The 18270-nt window shown below is 37.2% G+C and overlaps 1 protein-coding gene across 15 annotated transcripts in view; it reads left to right on the plus strand.

The window, feature by feature from the left end:
- The window catches only part of MAST2 (microtubule associated serine/threonine kinase 2), a 163689-nt gene that overhangs the window by 70797 nt on the left and 74622 nt on the right, over window positions 1–18270 (plus strand). The window lies entirely within an intron of this gene.

Here is an 18270-nt window from a genome sequence, read left to right on the forward strand (position 1 = left end):
TCACCCTCTCGCCCCACCCACCCCAGATCCTTTTCTCTGTCTCAGTATTTGCATGGCATTGGGGGAAAGCTGCCATTTAAATACCCATCACAGTCCTATACTTGCGAGAATGTTAAAATGGAAACTCTTGGCATCTGTATCTGCCCCATACATGGTCCTAGGGGAGAAGCCAACTTTTCTGACAGGTTGGGGCAAGGGCAACAGCTAAGTTTGGGGACAGGGTTGAGAGAGATCTCTCTTTCATCCATTTGTTCTGTTCTGGCTTCAGGGCTAGGGGAGGTTGGGGAATTATCTTTGCACCGCAATTATTTCTTATATTTTCTTGTATTCTCTATGAATTCTCTTTGTGTAGTACCTCAAATTTAGGAATCATCTAGAACAACAATTTCCAACCTTTTTCATTTTGTGGCACACATAAACCAATTATTAAAATTCTGTGGCACACCAAAAATATACATATATATATTTGCCAATGTGACCAAGAGAAATAGGTATAATTTTTACATTTTTTTATTTGACAATCTAAGAAAAAGAGGTCAGTGCCCCTGACTAAATAGTCAGGAACTTTATGTTTTAAAAATTCTTGTAGCACACCAGTTGAAAATCACTGACCAATGATGCTTTTTAAAATGCAGATTCTGAATTTATTTGAATTAGAATCTCCATGTTGGGGTCCAAGAACCTTTACTTTATACACCTGTACCCAGCACCCATCATGATTTTGCTATGAGGCCAAATTTGGGAAGCATTAAGGAACTAGGACTATGATAAAATAGTGGCTTTGAAACTTTTTTGTACAAAAACAGATGTAATTGAGGACACGACAGTACTCATGTTTATTTATTAAGTATACTTTATATATACATTTTTAAATGTATGAAATACACAGTAATTCTTTGTTACTTTCATTTTAGGATTTTATTTTGTAAAAATGTTCTAGTGATTAAGTTGTCCTCTGAGAATTTTGTAAAGCCTTTTGTCTGGTTTATGAAAGCTCATTGTGATTTGTCATAAAGAGGTTGGTGTTACGAGTCAAAACTATGAGTCAGTCTTGACTATGTAAATTAGCTTTGTAAACGTGAACAAATCGTCGTATCTCCTTACAGCTCAGTTGCCTTATCTGTAAAATGAAGGTCATGATACCTACTTTTCTTTTTCTTATACTTATTAGAAGGATCATTTAATATATATGATAAAGCTTCATTTCTTATGGTTTTGTTCTAGGGTGTGTTAGTTTTAGAATTCTTCTAAACATATTGGGTTAATTTTAGATACATTTTATTAAGAGTCACATTTCTTTCTTTAAATTTAGTTCCAGCAGTGAATCTCAGTTCTAGGTTAGCAAGTGTGCTTAGTTTCCTAGCAACTGGCTAAGGGCACTGCCAGGACTCTCAGTGAAGGGATGCAACAAGTAGATGTACATAACTGGAGGGCTTGTACGTGGCTTGTTAGCATCACGTTCAGCAAATATTTGTACTTGGTCACTTTCCTGCTATATCCAGCTTTGTGTTTGTTTGCTTGTTTTTTGGTTCCCTCTGTTTGGAAGTTCTCTGAGATTTGTCTTTGCTAAAGATAAATACAAGTGAATTGAATTAAAGCCTGAGGCAGGTTGCTTCTTCCGGGAATGTGTGCCTTCAGTGAATGGAGTTTGCTAAGGAGGAGGAGAGGGAAGAAAGAAAATCTTGTGAAAATGATTTTCATTTGCAACTGGAGGAATTATTGGATCATTTTAGTTTTCAACTAGAGGAATCTCCTGGTCATTTTAGTAGTATCTAAAGTCAGGTCTACTCTAACTGCCTTAAAATATTTAATTAATAAGGACCAGAAATAAACACTTTTTAATAAAGTAACTCACATTTAAGTAATCAGTCATTCAGTAGATACACATTAATGCCTACTATATATTGGGCACTTAAGTTCTGAGATCATAAGATTCAGTTAGACACAATTCTTTATTTTGAAGACTTTTAGTTAAGCAAGCCAGAAGTTTCTCAGAACAAATAATACTTTTTTAATCTTTAATATTGGAGGACTAGAAAAAGTTTTGTTCTGGAAGGAAGCCAGGAAACATGGATACTAATCAAGGCTTTGCCACTAACAAGTCCTGTGTGATTTCAACAGGAACTATCATTTCTGGGCCTGAATTGCCTCATTGTAAAGTTATTTTTGTGCTTAGTCATCTCCCCAAATAACCAAAGCTCCATAGTTCTTGTCTGCATAGAGCTGGGCAAGTCTTTGTAAGGAATGTGCAGTAGAAGACAGACTATGGGCTAGTCAAGAAGTTCATTAGTTTTTTTTCCATACAATGGCTCTTGTAGTGCTTAATTATCTTTAACTTCATTCAAAACCAATTTTGTTAAATTGTATAGTGACAGCTGTCATATCAGCGTGCATTTAAAAAAAAACTTGTCAAAATTGGTGAATTTTTGTAAAGCCACTTTAATATTGAAGATGGAAGAGAATTTGCAACATTTTTGGCATTATGCTTTATTATCACATTGTTTGCGGGTAATTTTTATTGTGCACTCTACTACCAGTCAATGTAAAACGTATAAATACGTTTCCCGCATACAATGTGTTATTTCAAGAAACGTAAAAATGCAAATGAAAGGCAAAAAAGATTTGTTCAGTGTATGGAGAAGGTGCTGTGATTGATCGAACATGTCAGAAGTGGTTTGCAAAATTTCTTGGTACTGTTGACATTTTGCCAAATTTTTTTTTGCTGTGGGGCTGTCTTATGTATTGGAAGATGTTTAGCGGTACCCCTGGTCTGTACCCACTAGAAGCAAATAGTGCAAGATAGCTGACATACTCAAAATATCCAAATCAATAAAGTTATTGGTGAAAATGAAAAACGTGTCTCTTATTTTATGGAAAAAACTACACGGACTTTTTGGCCAACCCAGTATCTGTAGTAGAGAAGCAGGAAGGTAAGAACTACGAAACATAAGATGTTTGAATAGGTTTAATTAGTCCTTTAAAAAGTTTGTAGTAAGGAGAAACTGATGTGAATAAAACAAGTGACTTTGCCTTGGCTGGTGTGGCTCAGTGGATGGAGCACAGGCCTGTGAACCAAAGGGTTGCTGGTTCAATTCCAATTCAGGGCACTTCCCTGGGTTGTGGGACAGGTCCCCAGTAGGGGGCACATGAGAGGCAACCACACATTGATGTTTCTCTCTCTCTCCCTCTCCTCTCCCTTCCCCTCTGTCTAAAGATAAATAAATAAAATCTTAAACAAACAAACAAACAAAAAACCCAAGTGACTTAACATTTGCCCCACTGTTTCTTGTTCTTTTAGTCTAGTCTTAAAAGTTTTAAAAGTTATTATAATTGTCAACTGAGTCTTGGTCAGAAGGAGAGAGGAGCACTTATATGCCTTTCTGCTTCTGTCCCAAATGGCTCTGCAAAAGCAGATGCTACTGTGTGCCCATTCCAGGTACAAAGGCCCATGTCCTTTGGTGTATTCTCTCTAGTATACTTTAGGTGCTGGCCAAAAAGTTCATTTGGGATTTGCAGCTAGTTTGTTCTTGTCTTTTGAGAGAGAGTCAAGTTCAGTTAATTAGCATAATTTTGAAAATACCTGAAAATTACAAAACAAATGGAGTTCAGTAATTTTGGAGGCTCTCCATTGTTATACTTTTCTATGTAATGTGGCGGTTGCATTAAAATGGACAGAACTCAATAATGGAGGTCTAGATATATGTGATATCTTGGCATTACACAAAATACACACTCTTCCATCCAACAAATAATTCCTTCAGTATCTCCAAATTGGCAAGTGGAAGTATAGCACAGAAATGAAAAACTTGGGCTTGAGAGTCAGTCAGACTCTCCCCATGAAAGCTTCATATTAAGCTCTCTCTTTTTTAGAATGTTTTTAAATAGGCAAAAATTGAGGACATCTAGGTACATGTGGGAGATATTGGCCTTAGACAGGAGCACTGGCAGTTTGTCCATAGTAGCCTCGGTTGCCTCAATTTACCTATAAAAGAATATGCATGTAAAGTGTATGGCATAGTGCCTTCAATTAAGAGCATAACTATTTGTCACTGTTTTAGAATTTGGCCCAATGCTTATTAGTAGTAAACTTTCAAAAAAATGGTAATTGTTAATTATTTTTTATTATTTGCAGGCCATAATTACCTGTTTGAAGTTGTAAGTTTTAAAGACAAACAAATTAGTAAGATTCTAAACCAAGTTAAGTGAATAGAAGTATGACTTAGAAAAGCCAGACATTCATGGTTGGCTTTTGTCGCACTAGGGAAGAGACTGACTGAATTCCAGCGTGGAGAGTGAGAACATCCAGGCCCGCAGTGATAAGGGCTTTGTTGGGGCAAGTTGGTCATCAAAGTTTTTTGGCTTGTCTCATATCATTTTTTTAGATGTAGCTTCCTGAAATTAAATCATTTTCATTTTTAGAAAACAATTTCATGTTTAAACCCATCTGGATATTTTTTAACACATTAAAAAAATCTGGTTTAGAATATCAGACCTAGAGGAGTGGATGATCTTGTTGAAAGCATAGAACTACTGGCCTGGACTATAGAAAATAATTGAAAGAAAATGAAGTAGTAAATTTATTTGTATTTGTTTACCCAAGGTATAGAAGGTACTGTATTTTGCTTTTTCTCAATTGCAACAGCTCTGAATGTCTTCCCTTTCTCAGCTCTGTGGAGGGGCCTCCTCTTTGAAATTCCTTTCAAATAGGATTTTTGTTATTTTTTTGTAAATTTCAGCTCTAGTATCTAGGCTCTACATACTTAGGAGCTCAATATAAATAGCGTTTATGTTTCTAGTTACCCAGAAAGTTAAGCTTTTTGTAATCAGTTTAAGTTGATTGTCCTCATATTTCTTGAAATGTCTTTGCTTTATTTCTTTGAGGCTGTACATTTAGTGGAGGTCAAGAATGTACTCTGCAAGTGAAAAGGTAGCTGTAGCACCTGTCAGTGCACAGTCACAGGCACATGCATTACCATTGCTGGCCTTTATCCTTATAGTCCTTGGGGATAGTTATCCTTTGGCATTGTAGACTTACTGATGTTGACAGTGGACTTGGACATCAGATATTAGATGAACAGCATAGTGATTGCTGGGGGGAGATGGAGGGGAGTGTAGGGGGGATAAATGGTGATGGATGGAGACTTGGGGTGGTGAACATGTAATACAGTGTATAGAAGATATGTTGTAGAGTTCTGTACCTGAAACCTGTATAATTTTGTTAACTAGTGTCACCCTAATTAATTCAATAGAAAGGAAAAAAGAAAAGAAAGTAAATGCCAGGTGTCCGCAATGATAGGTAGTGGGCAGGGAGGAGTTCCTGGGGCTTAAGGATGTGATGTGTCAATCTTTGTCCCTATGAAACTGACATGTGAGACAGTGTCATGCACTTTCCCTCTCTGATGCAGTTTGGTGGTATTTGCTTGGGTAAATGCTTCTGGGGAATGTGCTAAAAAGAGATACCACCTGCTACATGCAGATAACCTTTGTGAGGTGGTGGTGGTGTCTGATGCAGGGCTTTTGTTTCTCTGTGGACTTTGAAAATCAGGAAATGTTGATACCTTTTAGGACTGTAAAGACCAGGATGATAGCTTTGTGTTACATTTAACAGTCTTTTTTAATTGGGCCTATATAGGAAATGATCTCACATAGGTTCCTCAGTGGGAAGCAGGATTTGGCAGACGTTGGCAGGGATGGAGTAATTGTCATCACTAATTTCTCAGCAGGAACCATTGTGTTGTTTAAGAAAAAAAAAACAAGTATGTGGTTTATTGGTGGGCCATAAGTATGTGGATACCAGATCTGAGAACTGAAAATCCTTGAGAGCCTGTTTTGTTACTATCGTGTTGAGAATAGCTATTGTTATGCCAATCCTCACAAAATATGTCAAGACCTCACAACTCCCAATTCATTATAATCTACTTGGGTATCTCAGAGACATCTCAACTTTAGCATTTATAAAACTGAAGTCATTGTCTTTCTCAAAAACCTACTCCTCTCTTCTTCTCTAGCTTATTAATGGAACCACTTCCTCAAGACAGAAAACAGTTAATGCTTGTTACCTTCCTTTTCTGCCCACCCACAATTCCTTTGTTATACCTCTTAAATCTCTCTTAATTTCTAACCTTTTTCTGCTACCACTGGTATGTCCATATAGTCCAAGCCATTGTGATCTCATCATACAATAGTCAGAAAAGACTTTTTAAAGTGTATATTTGACTATTAACTGTTTATTTAGACTTGTTCAGGGAATAGTTTATTATTCTTTGCATCATACTTGAAATTCATGACATGGCTCATAAAACTATTTGTACAGTCTGGTTCCCGTCTTTGTCTACATATTCTGCGCAGTATGTTTGCTGTACCTGACATGTTTTTTCTCCATCTACACCTGGCTAGCTCCTACTTAATCCATCAAGTCTCAGCTTATGTCTCACCTCCTTATGAAAGGCTGCTCTGACCTCATCCATACTTGGCTGTCTCTAGCCTAAGTTGGGTTTCCTGGAATGTACCTTCATTAGACCCTGTACTTTTTTCCTTTATAGCTCTTACAGCAATTGTAAATAAAGAATTATTTGTCTCCTTTCTCCCTTTGGATGAGCTATTAATCTGCGTGGGTTGCTATAACAAAATGCCACAGGCTGGGTGGTTTGACAATAGAAATTTATTTTCTCATAGTTCTGGCGGCTAGATGTTCAAGATGAAGGTACCAACCTGGTCAGTTTCTGGAGAGTATTTTCTTCCTGGCATGCAGACAGTCATCATCTCACTGTGGTCTTTCCTCAGGGTGTGTGTGTGTGTGTGTGTGTGTGTGTGTGTGTGTTTGTGTGTGGGGGGGGGGGGAGAGAGAGGGAAAGAGAATGAATATCTTCTTCCTTTTGTAAGGCCACCAGTGCCATCAGATTAGGGCCCCACCCTTATGACCTCATTTGACCTTATTTACCTCCTAAAGACACTGTCTCCAAATACAGTCACATGGGGGGTTAGGGCTTCAACACAGAAATTGGGGGGGGCACAATTGAGTCCATAGCTGGTGGTAAACTGTGAGGTCAGTGCCATGTTGGGTAGTGCAGTGCTCCATCCCTGAGGACTAGTATAGAGTTTAACACCTAGTAGGTAATAACTTAGGCCTGTTCCTAACATTTGTGTGGTTTGGGACAATAATGCAAATGGAGTTATAAATGTTTAAAAGTCTTAACTAAAATTAACAAGCTGTAAAATAAAATATGTTGTTATTTAAAATAAAATATCCTCCTAATTTGAGAAATATAATTTCGTAATAACAAATTAGAAAAACATGTGTAAAACTATTTAAAAATTAAACATGTTAAATAATTTATTTAACTCAATAGTAATAAGGGTACCAGGCAGATGGTGCAGCCAGTTCATAGGAGAAGTAAGCCAGTTCAAAGAAGCAAAAATTTATATGTAATAAAGAAATGTTGAAATACATTTATTAATGGTTATAAAACCTGATTTTTCTATGGGGAGAAGGGAAGTCAGTTGAAACTCCACTATCCATAATTTATTTGTATATCTATAGACAAGAACTATTTTGCATTGCTATCAGCTCTATAATTTAGAGTTGTAAAATAACTCAAAGGCAATAAAACACTAGAATCAAATAATGTATTCTCTAAAGAATAAAACACAGGTTTCCATCAGAAGATTATCTTTGTGTTTTTGCTTATATCCAGTTTTCTTTTTTTAAGTATATTTTATTGATTATGCTATTACAGTTGTCCTATTTTGTTTCTCCCCTTCCCCATCTCCTCTGTGCACTCCCCCAACCTCCCGCATTCCCTGTCCTCTTAGTTCATGTCTGTGGGTTGTACATATAAGCTCTTTGGCTTCTCTATTTCCTATACTATTCTTAACCTCCCCCTGTCTATTTTATGTCTACCATTTATGCTTCTTATTCCCTGTACCTTTCCCTCCATTCTCTGTACCCCGCACTGATAATCCTCCATGTGATCTCCATTTTTGTGATTCTGTTCTTGTTCTAGTTGTTTGCTTACTATTTTTTTTTTAAGATTCATTTTTTGATAGTTGTGAATTTGTTGTTATTTTACTGTTCATAGTTTTGATCTTCTTTTTCTTAGATAAGTTCCTTTAACATTTCATATACAAGGATTGGGTGATGATGAACTCCTTTAACTTTACCTTACCTGAGAAGCACTTCATCTGCCCTTCTATAATAAATGATAGCTTTGCTGGATAGAGTAATCTTGGATTTAGTTCTTTGCCTTTCATGACTTTGAATAGTCCTTTCTAGTCCCTTCTTGCCTGCAAGGTTTCTTTTGAGAAATCAGTTGATAGTCATATGGGACCTCCTTTGTAGGTAACTATCTCCTTATTTCTTGCTGCTTTTAAGATTCTCTACTTATCTTTAACTTTGAGTAATGTAATTATGATGTGCCTTGGTGTGTTCCTCCTTGGGTCCAACTTCTTTGGGATTCTGAGCTTCCTGGACTTCTTGGAAGTCTATTTTCTTTGTCAGATGGGGGAAGTTTTCCTTCATTATTTTTTCAAGTAAGTTTTCAATTTCTTGGTCTTCCTCTTCTCCTTCTGGCACCCCTACATTTCAGATGTTGGAACATTTAAAGTTGCCCTGGAGATTTCTAATCCTCTCTTCATTTTTTTGTCCTTCGTTCTGTGCTGGTTGAATGTTTATTTCTTCCTTCTCCAAATTGTTGATTTGAGTCCAGGTTTCCTTCCCTTCAGTGTTGGTTCCCTGTATATTTTTCTTTATTTCACTTTTCATAGCTTTCACTCCTTCCTCTATTTTGCAACCATACTTGACCATTTCTGTGAACATCCTGATTACCAGTGTTTTGAACTCTGCATCTGATAGGTTGGCTATCTTTTCATTGCTTAGTTGTGTTTTTGGAGTTTTGATCTGTTCTTCCATTTGGGCCATATTTCTTTTTTTCAGGACCTGTTATGTTGTATGGGGCAGAGCCTTAGGTATTTGCCAGGGCAGGGCAACCCACTTGGCTGCCTTGTGGTGCTATATATGGTGGAGGGGTCAGAGAGGGAATGATGCTGGTTGCTCAGCTATCGGCCGGCTTTCAGTCACTCCCCACGCCCACCCACAAGCAAATTGGGCCCTCCAGGTGCTGATTCCTCTGTGTGTGGATTTGTGTACATTCTAGGACCCTATGGGTCTCTCCAGCGAACTCTCTTGTGAGACTGTGAGTTTCTCCTGCTGCAGCAACCCCAAAGGTTTTCACAGCTAGAGGTTTTGAGTTTTTAGTTTCCTATGCTGGGACCCTGGGTTGCCTGGTCTGTCTTGCTCTGCAGTTGTTCCTCCTGGTTTATCTGCACACAAATGTGGGACTGACTGATCCACCAGCTGCACCTTGCTTTCCCAGTCCTCCAGCCACCCTCTTGCTCTGTGTCCTCTCTGCCACAGCTTCCTGTCTCCACCTCTCCTGAGAATGAATGTTTCTTTTTAAATCCTTGGTTGTCTGACTTCCATACAGTTTGATTTTCTGGCAGTTCTGGTTATTTTTTATTTTTAAATTTGTTGTTGTCCTTCTTTGGGTTGTGTGAGGAGGCAAAGTATATCTCCCTACATTTCTGTCTTGATCAGAAGTTATTTTTTTGTTTTTTAGAGAGAGGGTAAGAGAAGGTGAAATGAGGGGGAGAAATATCAATGTGTGGTTCCTGTTATGCGCTTTCTACTGGGGACCTTACCCGCAGCCCAGGTGTGTGCCCTGACTGGGAATTGAACCAGCAACCCTCTGATTTGCAGGCCAGCACTTAATCCACTGAGCCACACCAGCCAGGGCCATAAACCACTTTTGACACATTCAATCAGTCATAGCACCTTCGCCATACACTGCACAAATCTTTTTATTTTGCATTTCAATTGCATCTTTACCTTTCTTGAATTAACAGATTAATATGCCATATACATTATGTATTTTCTTCCATCTTCAATATTAAAATGCTTACACAAAAATTCACTGATTTCTTTTTTTTAATGTATACTGATATGAGAGCTGTCACAATACAATTTAACAAAATTGTTTCAAATGAGGTTAAAGATAACTAAGTGTTGCTAGACCCATTTTATGGGAAAAAAAACAAATAAACTTTTTGGCTATCTCAATACAATCATCCCTCCTTAGTCCATTCAGTTCTCTGTGATTCTCATTTCACTGGATGTTAGGTTAGTAGTACACCTCTTGACTGAAAAGAGTTCTGGAGATTCTGACTCAGTCCGCTGGAATGTCCTGGAAGTTTTCCACCTATCCCAGTGATGGAATATCTTGCCTATACCCAAGATGGCATCAGAAGCCTATACCTAAGAGTCTATTCTTTGAAGTGTCAGTAGATTGAAATACCTGCTACAGTCCTTTTCCATGGACAGTCCTTTTCCGTGAGACAATCAATCCTATGTTGAAAACAGACTCTGGGCCCTGGCTGGTGTGGCTCAGTGGATTGAGCACCAGCCTGTGAACCAAAGGGTCGCTGGTTCGATCCCCAGTCAGGGAACATGTCTGAGTTGCAGGCCAGGTCCCCAGTAGGATGCTCAGGAAACAACCACACATTGATGTTTCTCTCCCTCTCTTTCTCTCTCCCTTCCCCTCTCTCTAAAAATAAATAAATATAATCTTAAAAAGGAAAAGAAAAGAAAAGAAGGAAAACACAGACTCTGGCTCCTAGTTGATTATAGAGCCTTCACACTAGAAGCAGTATGAAACAGAATCTATCTTTAGGTGATAGAGACTTAAAATAGCTGTGGATAGTTTATTACTGATAATTTTTAAATGTGAAAGGTTTGATGAGAGTTCATAACAAGAATAATGCAACTGTAGCCCTGGCTGGCGTAGCTCAGTGGATTGAGCGTGGGCTGGGAACCAAAGTGTCCCAGGTTCAATTCCCAGCCAGGGTACATGCCTGGGTTGCAGGCCATAACCCCCAGCAACCGCACATTGATGTTTCTCTCTCTCTTTGTCTATCTCCCTCCCTTCCCTCTCTAAAAAATAAATAAAATCTTAAAAAAAATTTAAAGAATAATGCAACTGTAACAAGGGAATCTCTGTGGCATGCAAAATGAATAATAAAAGCAATTTAAAAAATTTTAGGCCCTGGCTGGCGTAGCTCAGTGGATTGAGCGCGGGCTGCGAACCAAAGCATCGCAGGTTCGATTCCCAGCCAGGGCACATGCCTGGGTTGCAGGTCATGGCCCCCAGCAACTGCACATTGGTGTTATCTCTCTCTCTCCCTCTGTCTCTCTCTCCCTCCCTTCCCTCTCTAAAAATAAATAAATAAATCTTTTAAAAAATAAATAAAAAAAATTTTAGCAGATGTCTCTAAGACTAGTCCATTTCAAAGAAGGTAGTGAATATTATATCTGATTTATAAAACATGGATGGACATAATTTTTACAGAGGAAAAAACCTTTATGTATCACATAATATTAATCTAGGGCATAATGTACATACCAAGAACATAAGATTCCATGAGTCTACAGTTAAGTCCTAGATATTTGTATATCTTATAAGACTCCAGTGACCTAAAAGATACTAAATTCAAGTCTTAGATGCAAGATTGTTACCAAGTCAGCATTTTAAATAATAATGAAACAAAGACTAAAAACACTAAACTGTTATTTCCTAAAATCTGATAAAACACCATCAGGACTCATAAACAGAAATATGGATAAGAAAGGCATTGACAGATCTCTAGGAACTTCTTCTAAGTTACACAATTTCTAGAAGATTTATACTAATAGCATTTTACTTGTACAAATTGAAATTGGAGAAGGCTGAGCATATTTTCTGATTTGGTAACTCTCCCCATGAAACTCATCAATAGTAAAATATCAAATAAACCTAATTATTTCTAGTGCCTCTTTGTAATTGTGAAAGAACACTTGTGATTTTTTTAGGGGTCCTCTGGGATATCCCAAAGATAGTTTTAGGTGGTGAAAGTATACTGAAAATTTTATTTTACCATTTTCTGTATTAGAAGCTGATTTTGTAAAGGCAAACCTGAAGGAGTTTGTTAGTGGAGACACTTAAAGATAGGAGTGTTGGTGTTTGAGACATGATACCCGGTTAATTAACCAAGGTAACAATAAAACATTTAAAAATAAACAGAAGGTAACACACTTTTTAATAACCACAGCTTATTTATGAGGAACCTTAGTTTGTTTTCTTAAGTAATTAAGGACATAAACAGCATAAAGCAAAGAAACTTACTCTAGTACAACACAAAAATAATTGCTACCTAGGCATTATCACATAGGGAAAAAATAGCACTATAACCTTTAATGTTGCAGGCAAAGACAATAAATGGTAAACCATGGAGAATGGCCCATTAAAATTGAGCAAACTTCCCTAAGATTTTAACCAATTCATGGCTTTTCAGATTCATGGCATGGTATTATTAACTGTGGGGGAAAATCATTTTTCTTTTTCTTTTTTAAAAAATTATATTTTATTGATTATGCTATTATAATTTTCCTACCCCCCCCCCCCCCGCCAGCACCCCCCACTCCCTCAGGCAGTCCCACCACTACTGTTCTTGTCCTTGGGTCATGCATGTAAGTTCTTTGGCTAATCCATTTCCTATGCTGTACTTTATATCCCCATGGCTATTCTTTAACTACCTATTTGTACTCCTTAATACCCTAACCTGTTCACCCATTCCAGTTTTCAAGTTTTGTTCTGTATTATTCTTCATATTCTGACCTTATTTATACTTTACTTGAGGGCAGTTCTTAAAGGACCATCGTGGTCAGATTTAATTTTATAATAATACTAAGATGATATTAACATGCAATGTATTTATCATTGCTATCTTCAAATGAATCAATAAATAAGCATTTAAAGATGTCTCAAACCACCCAGCCAGTTCCACTTAACCCACTGAACCACAAAGTTCATAAATGTCTTTTGAGGCACTAAGTTTTGGGATTATTTGTTACGAGGAGTATTTTAGACTGAATGTGTGTGTCCTCCCAAAGCTCATGAGTTAAAGCCCTACTGTTATTGGCATTAGGATTTTTGACTTCCCCAAGATAGAAATTAAGAGGAACCTCAGGGAAATTGTCAGACAGATTTTATTAAGCTTATGCTTGAGGACAAAGGAGACAATCCCAAGAAAAACAAGATTTGGGGCTGCTCTCAACACCTTGAGGGTGGAGAGACTTTTATTGGTGGGGAATGGGAGGGCTCACACAAACTTTGAGCAGAGAGTGGGATTTTCCACATGGGGGTTGGAGAAGCAAACAGTGAGAAGGAAAATAAAATTCTGCAAGTTTTTGAGCAAGGAGTGGAAGAGTAGTGACCTTCCTGTGATGGGCTTATCTGGTGTTTCTTCTGGCCATCTGGCATTGCTGAGATCCCAGTGAGGGGTTGGCACAATGGTGCCAGCTCTGCTATTTTTCTTATCTGGTGTCCTTGGGATCCCAGGTCCAGGTCCTTATGCTGTCTCATTACCCCAGTCTGATGGTGTTTGGATGGGGCTTTTCGGAGGTAATTAGTAGATTTAGATGAAGTCATGATGGAGGGGCCCCCATGATCAGATTACATCCTTAGATGAAGAAGAAAAGAGAGTGGAGCATGAGCCTATGCTTGCACTCTGTCTCTCTCCCTCTCCCCCGCCCCCCCCCCCCCCCCCCGCACTCTCCCCCCTCTCTTTCTTTCTACCTCTTTCTCTCTGTCATGTGGCATAGTGAGGAGGTGACTGTCTGCAGCCCAGGAAATGGGCCCTCACAAGGAATCAAAATTGCTGGTATAATGATCTTATTAGACTTTCCAGTCTCCAGAACTGTGAGAAATAAATGTCTGTTGTTTAAGCAAATAAAAAATTTTTGTTTGTATTTTTAGTACAATTATCATTCATGTTATAACTTGTGGAAATCAGCTCTTTGGAATCCTCAACTATCACCACAATCAATGTCTAGAATATTTTTATTACCCCAAGATATTTCTTGTGTAGTTTTTCAATTCAATTCTTTTTTCACCTCTTGGCCTCAGGCAACCATTGATCTGCTTTATGGCCCTGTAGATTACTTTTGCCTGTGGTAAAATTTCATATATGTGAAAATCATACTTGTTTACAATTTTGTCTTTGGCTTCCTTCATGTTTCAGTACACCTGTTCATTTTAATGCTTAGTATTTCCTTATGTGAATATACTACTATTTGTTTGATGGATATTTGGGTTTTTCGGCTTTTAGGTATTATGAGTAAAGCTGCTGTGACCATTCATGTACAAGCCTTTTCATGGACATGTTTTCATTTCTCTTGGGTACATACCTGGGTATGTTCGCACCATAAAAATAGCATCTCAATCATTGCTGCCACTAATGGGAGTAACTTATCAGCTATAAACAAACCTAAAACAAAACCTGATTATATAGAGGAAAATTAAAATTAGAGAAGTTAGAGGGTAAGTAAACTTTAGATTCACCTTGGGAAGCCTGGATAGCCCACATGAGGTGCCCTTCCGTCATGTGGCCCTGTGAGGTGAATCCACTGAGCCTTTTGATGGAGGACTTTCAACACTGTTTAACAGGTGGTTTTCCAGAGGAGATCAAATTATGGCTCTCATCCAGATATAAATCAAAAACAGTTAAAGATTCTTTTTAAAAAAAACCCCTCATCATTGGTAAGGGAACCAGACAGATGTTATAACTAGTTATCATTTTTTCCTGTTAATAATTTTTATGATTGAAAGTTGGAAAAAATATCAGAAATTACAGTTGAATTAGTACTGCATCCCTCAAGTAGATGTTCATCTGTTTCGGCAACAATGTAAAAGGCAAAGAATTCATAAGTTATTAAAATGTCCATACTTCTTTTGGCTTTGTTTTAGCAAAATCTCTATGTTGTAATCAAGAGTTGCTATAAATTGTTATTTTATGTCAGTTATATATCAAAATTTAGGAAGAAGAGCATAAAATGTCTTATTAATTATATTATAGTATTATATATTGAACTGGTATTTTGAATATACTAGCTTAAATAAAATATACTAAAATTTTAGAATAGTGTTATTTTTACAGTAATGCCAAACTAACATTTGACTTGAGTCATTTTGTTTCTTAGAGTTAAAAAAGACGGTCTGTTTAAAGGATATTTGTTCTGCTGTACCAGAAGAAATTGGAACTTGCAAAAAAAAAAAAAGATCTTAAGGCAATATATAGATTTAGAAGTAAACTGTGAATTTCATATGTCAAATTTTGCAATGGAATTTCATGATAAGTTATTGTCACAGAAGATATTATATAATATGATAGTGTTATTTTATAAATTGCTATTATAAATTGCAATTTTATCATCTCTTAAAGCAATATCTAGGGTCATATAACATTTCTTCAGATCATCTTTACTCTTTTCAGTGGGGATATTTTAAAGAAAACCAAATATTATTTAACTGAATCTGTATCTGTAATGGTCCTAAAATAATTTATAGAAATCAGTTTGGGATTATTTGTTGGTGAATCTTCTTCACAGTCGTGTGTGATAAAGGTACTCTAAGGTGGTCCCTATATAGTCTCTGCCTCCTGATATTCATACTTTTGTGTAGTTTCCCACAAGTGTGGGCAGTACCTGTGACTTGTTTCTAACCAGTAGCAATTGTAAAGATGATGGGATATCACTCCTGTGTATCCCACCACACATATGGTGTATAAGACTTTGTCTAGTTAGTAGACTCGCTGTGGAGACTATACTGGCTTGATGAAGTAGGCAGCCATGGTGGAAAAGCCTATGTGACAGGGGACACAGTAGCCTATTGGAGCTGAAGGTGGCTTCCAGTCCATAGCTAGCAAACAGCTAGGGTCCTCAGCTCTACAGCCACAAGTAAATGAATTTGACCAACAGCCCAAATGAGCTTAGAAGTGGATTCTTCCCCACTAAGCCTCCATGTGAGCAAGCATCCTAGATGACACTGATTATGGCCTTGTGAGACCCTAACTAAGCTGTGCTTGAGTCCTTGACTCACAGAGACTGTGAAATAATAAATGTTTTGTTGTTTTAAGTGGCTGTGTTTGTGGTAATTTGTTATACAATAGAAAATGAATGCACCATGCAAAAATAATTTTTCCATTTTCTGGCTCTAACTTCCTTTTATTTTATTTGCAATATCACTTTCATTGTATCTGCTATTTGGAAATTCTTTTGACCAAAATATTCTAAATTTTGTAAAAAGTAAGAGCCAAACATCCAAACATATGTTTCTTTGTGGGGTTTTTTTTTTTTTTTGCTTAGCCCCTTTAAATGCTACAAAATGTATATTTAAGTTTGCAAACAGCTGCCCCATAATTCTCTAACATTGTTGTACCATTATTTATTTATTTATTTATTTATTTATTAGTTTTTTAAAGATTTTAATTTATTTATAGAGAAGGAAGGGAGGGAGATAGAGAGAGAGAGAAAAACATCAATGTGCGGTTGCTGGGGGTCATGGCCTACAAGCCATGCATGTACCCTGACTGGGAATCGAACCTGCGACACTTTGGTTTGCAGCCTGTGCTCAATCCACTGAGCTACGCCAGCCAGGGCTACGTTGTTGTACCATTTTATACCTCTACTAGCAATATTGAGAGCTCTAGTTGGCCCACGTCCATACTGACACTTGTGATGGTCAGACTTAAATTTTAGCCATTGTAGTGGCTGTGTAGTGTGGTATCTCACTGTAGTTTTTAACTTGCATTTCCCAAATGAAAAATAATGTTGAACATGTTTTTTCAAATTAATCCATATTTTTTAAATTGTATTTTTTCCCATTACCATTAACCCCCTTTCCTCCACAATCACCTCACTGTTGTCCAAGAGTCCTTTTTCCTTTTTGCTTGATCCCTCCTCCCCCTAACCTCCCCTCACTATAGCTGTCATCCTGCTCTCTATCTACAAGTTTGTGTCTATTTTGCTTGTTCAGTTTGTTCATTAGATTACACATATGAGTGAAATCATATGGTGCTTGTCTTTCTCCGACTGGCGTATTACACTTAGCATAATGTTCTCTAGGTCCATCCATGCTGTCACAAAGGATAAAATTTTCTTCTTTTTTTATGGCTGAGTGGTATTCTATTGTGTAAATGTCCCATAGTTGTTTTATTCACTCATCTACTGACAGATACTTGGTTGCTTCTATATCTTGGCAATTGTAAATAACGCTGCAATGAATATAGGGGTGCTTATATTCTTTTGAATTAGTGTTTTGGGTTTCTTCAGATATATTCCCAGGGGTGGGATTGCTGGGTCAAAAGGCAGATCCATTTTTAATTTTTTGAGGTATCTCCATACTGGTTTCCACAATTGCTGCACCAATCTGCATTCCTACCAAGAGAGCAAAAGAGTTCCCCTTTCTCCACATCCTCACCAGCACTTGCTGTTTGTTGATTTATTGATGATAACCATTCTGACTGGTGTGAAGTGATATCTCATTGTGGTTTTCATTTGCGTTTCTCTGATAATTAGTGATGTTGAGCATCTTTTCATTGTCTATTGGCCATCTCTGTGTCCTCTTTGGAGAAGTGTGTATTCAGGTCCTTTGCCCATTTTTTAATTGGATTGTTTGTTTTTTTTGGTGTGGAGTTTTATAAGTTCTTTATAATTTTTGGATATTAACACCTTGTCAGATGTATTGGCAAATATGTTCTTTCATTCCTTGGGTTATCTGTTTGTTTTGTTGATGGTTTTCATTGCTGTGCAAAAACTTTCAAGTTTGATGTAGTTCCATTTGTTTATTTTTTTCTTTTCTTTTTCTTTCCTGAGAGGGGATAAATCAGATAAAATATTGCTGTGAGCAATGTCTGAGATTTTACTGCCTATGCTTTCTTCTAGGATTTTTATGGTTTGGGGTCTAACATTTAAGTCTATAATCCATTTTGAATTCACTCTTGTGTGTGCTGTAAGAAGGTGGTCTAGTTTTATTTTTCTGCACATATTTGTCCGATTTACCCAATACTGTTTACTGAGTAAACTGTCTTTAGCCCATTGTATGGGCTTGCTTCCTTTGTCCACCATTAATTGACTATAAAGATGTGGGTTTATTTCTGGGCTCTCTATTCTGTTCCATTGATATATGTATGTGCCTGTTTTTATGCCGGTACCGTGTTGTTGAACATGTTTTTCATGTCCTTATTGGTCATTTGTATATCCTCTTTTGTGAAATGTGTAACTTAAGTCTTTCACCATTTAAAAAATTTTTTTAAACATTTCTGAGTTATGTGTTGTTTATATATTCTGATTCAGATCTTTGGTCAAATATATTGTGACTATTTTCTTTCTATCTATAGCTTACC

The sequence above is a fragment of the Phyllostomus discolor genome, chromosome 5 (assembly GCF_004126475.2).
Source record: "Phyllostomus discolor isolate MPI-MPIP mPhyDis1 chromosome 5, mPhyDis1.pri.v3, whole genome shotgun sequence".
In the NCBI taxonomy this organism is placed as follows: Eukaryota; Metazoa; Chordata; class Mammalia; order Chiroptera; family Phyllostomidae; genus Phyllostomus; species Phyllostomus discolor.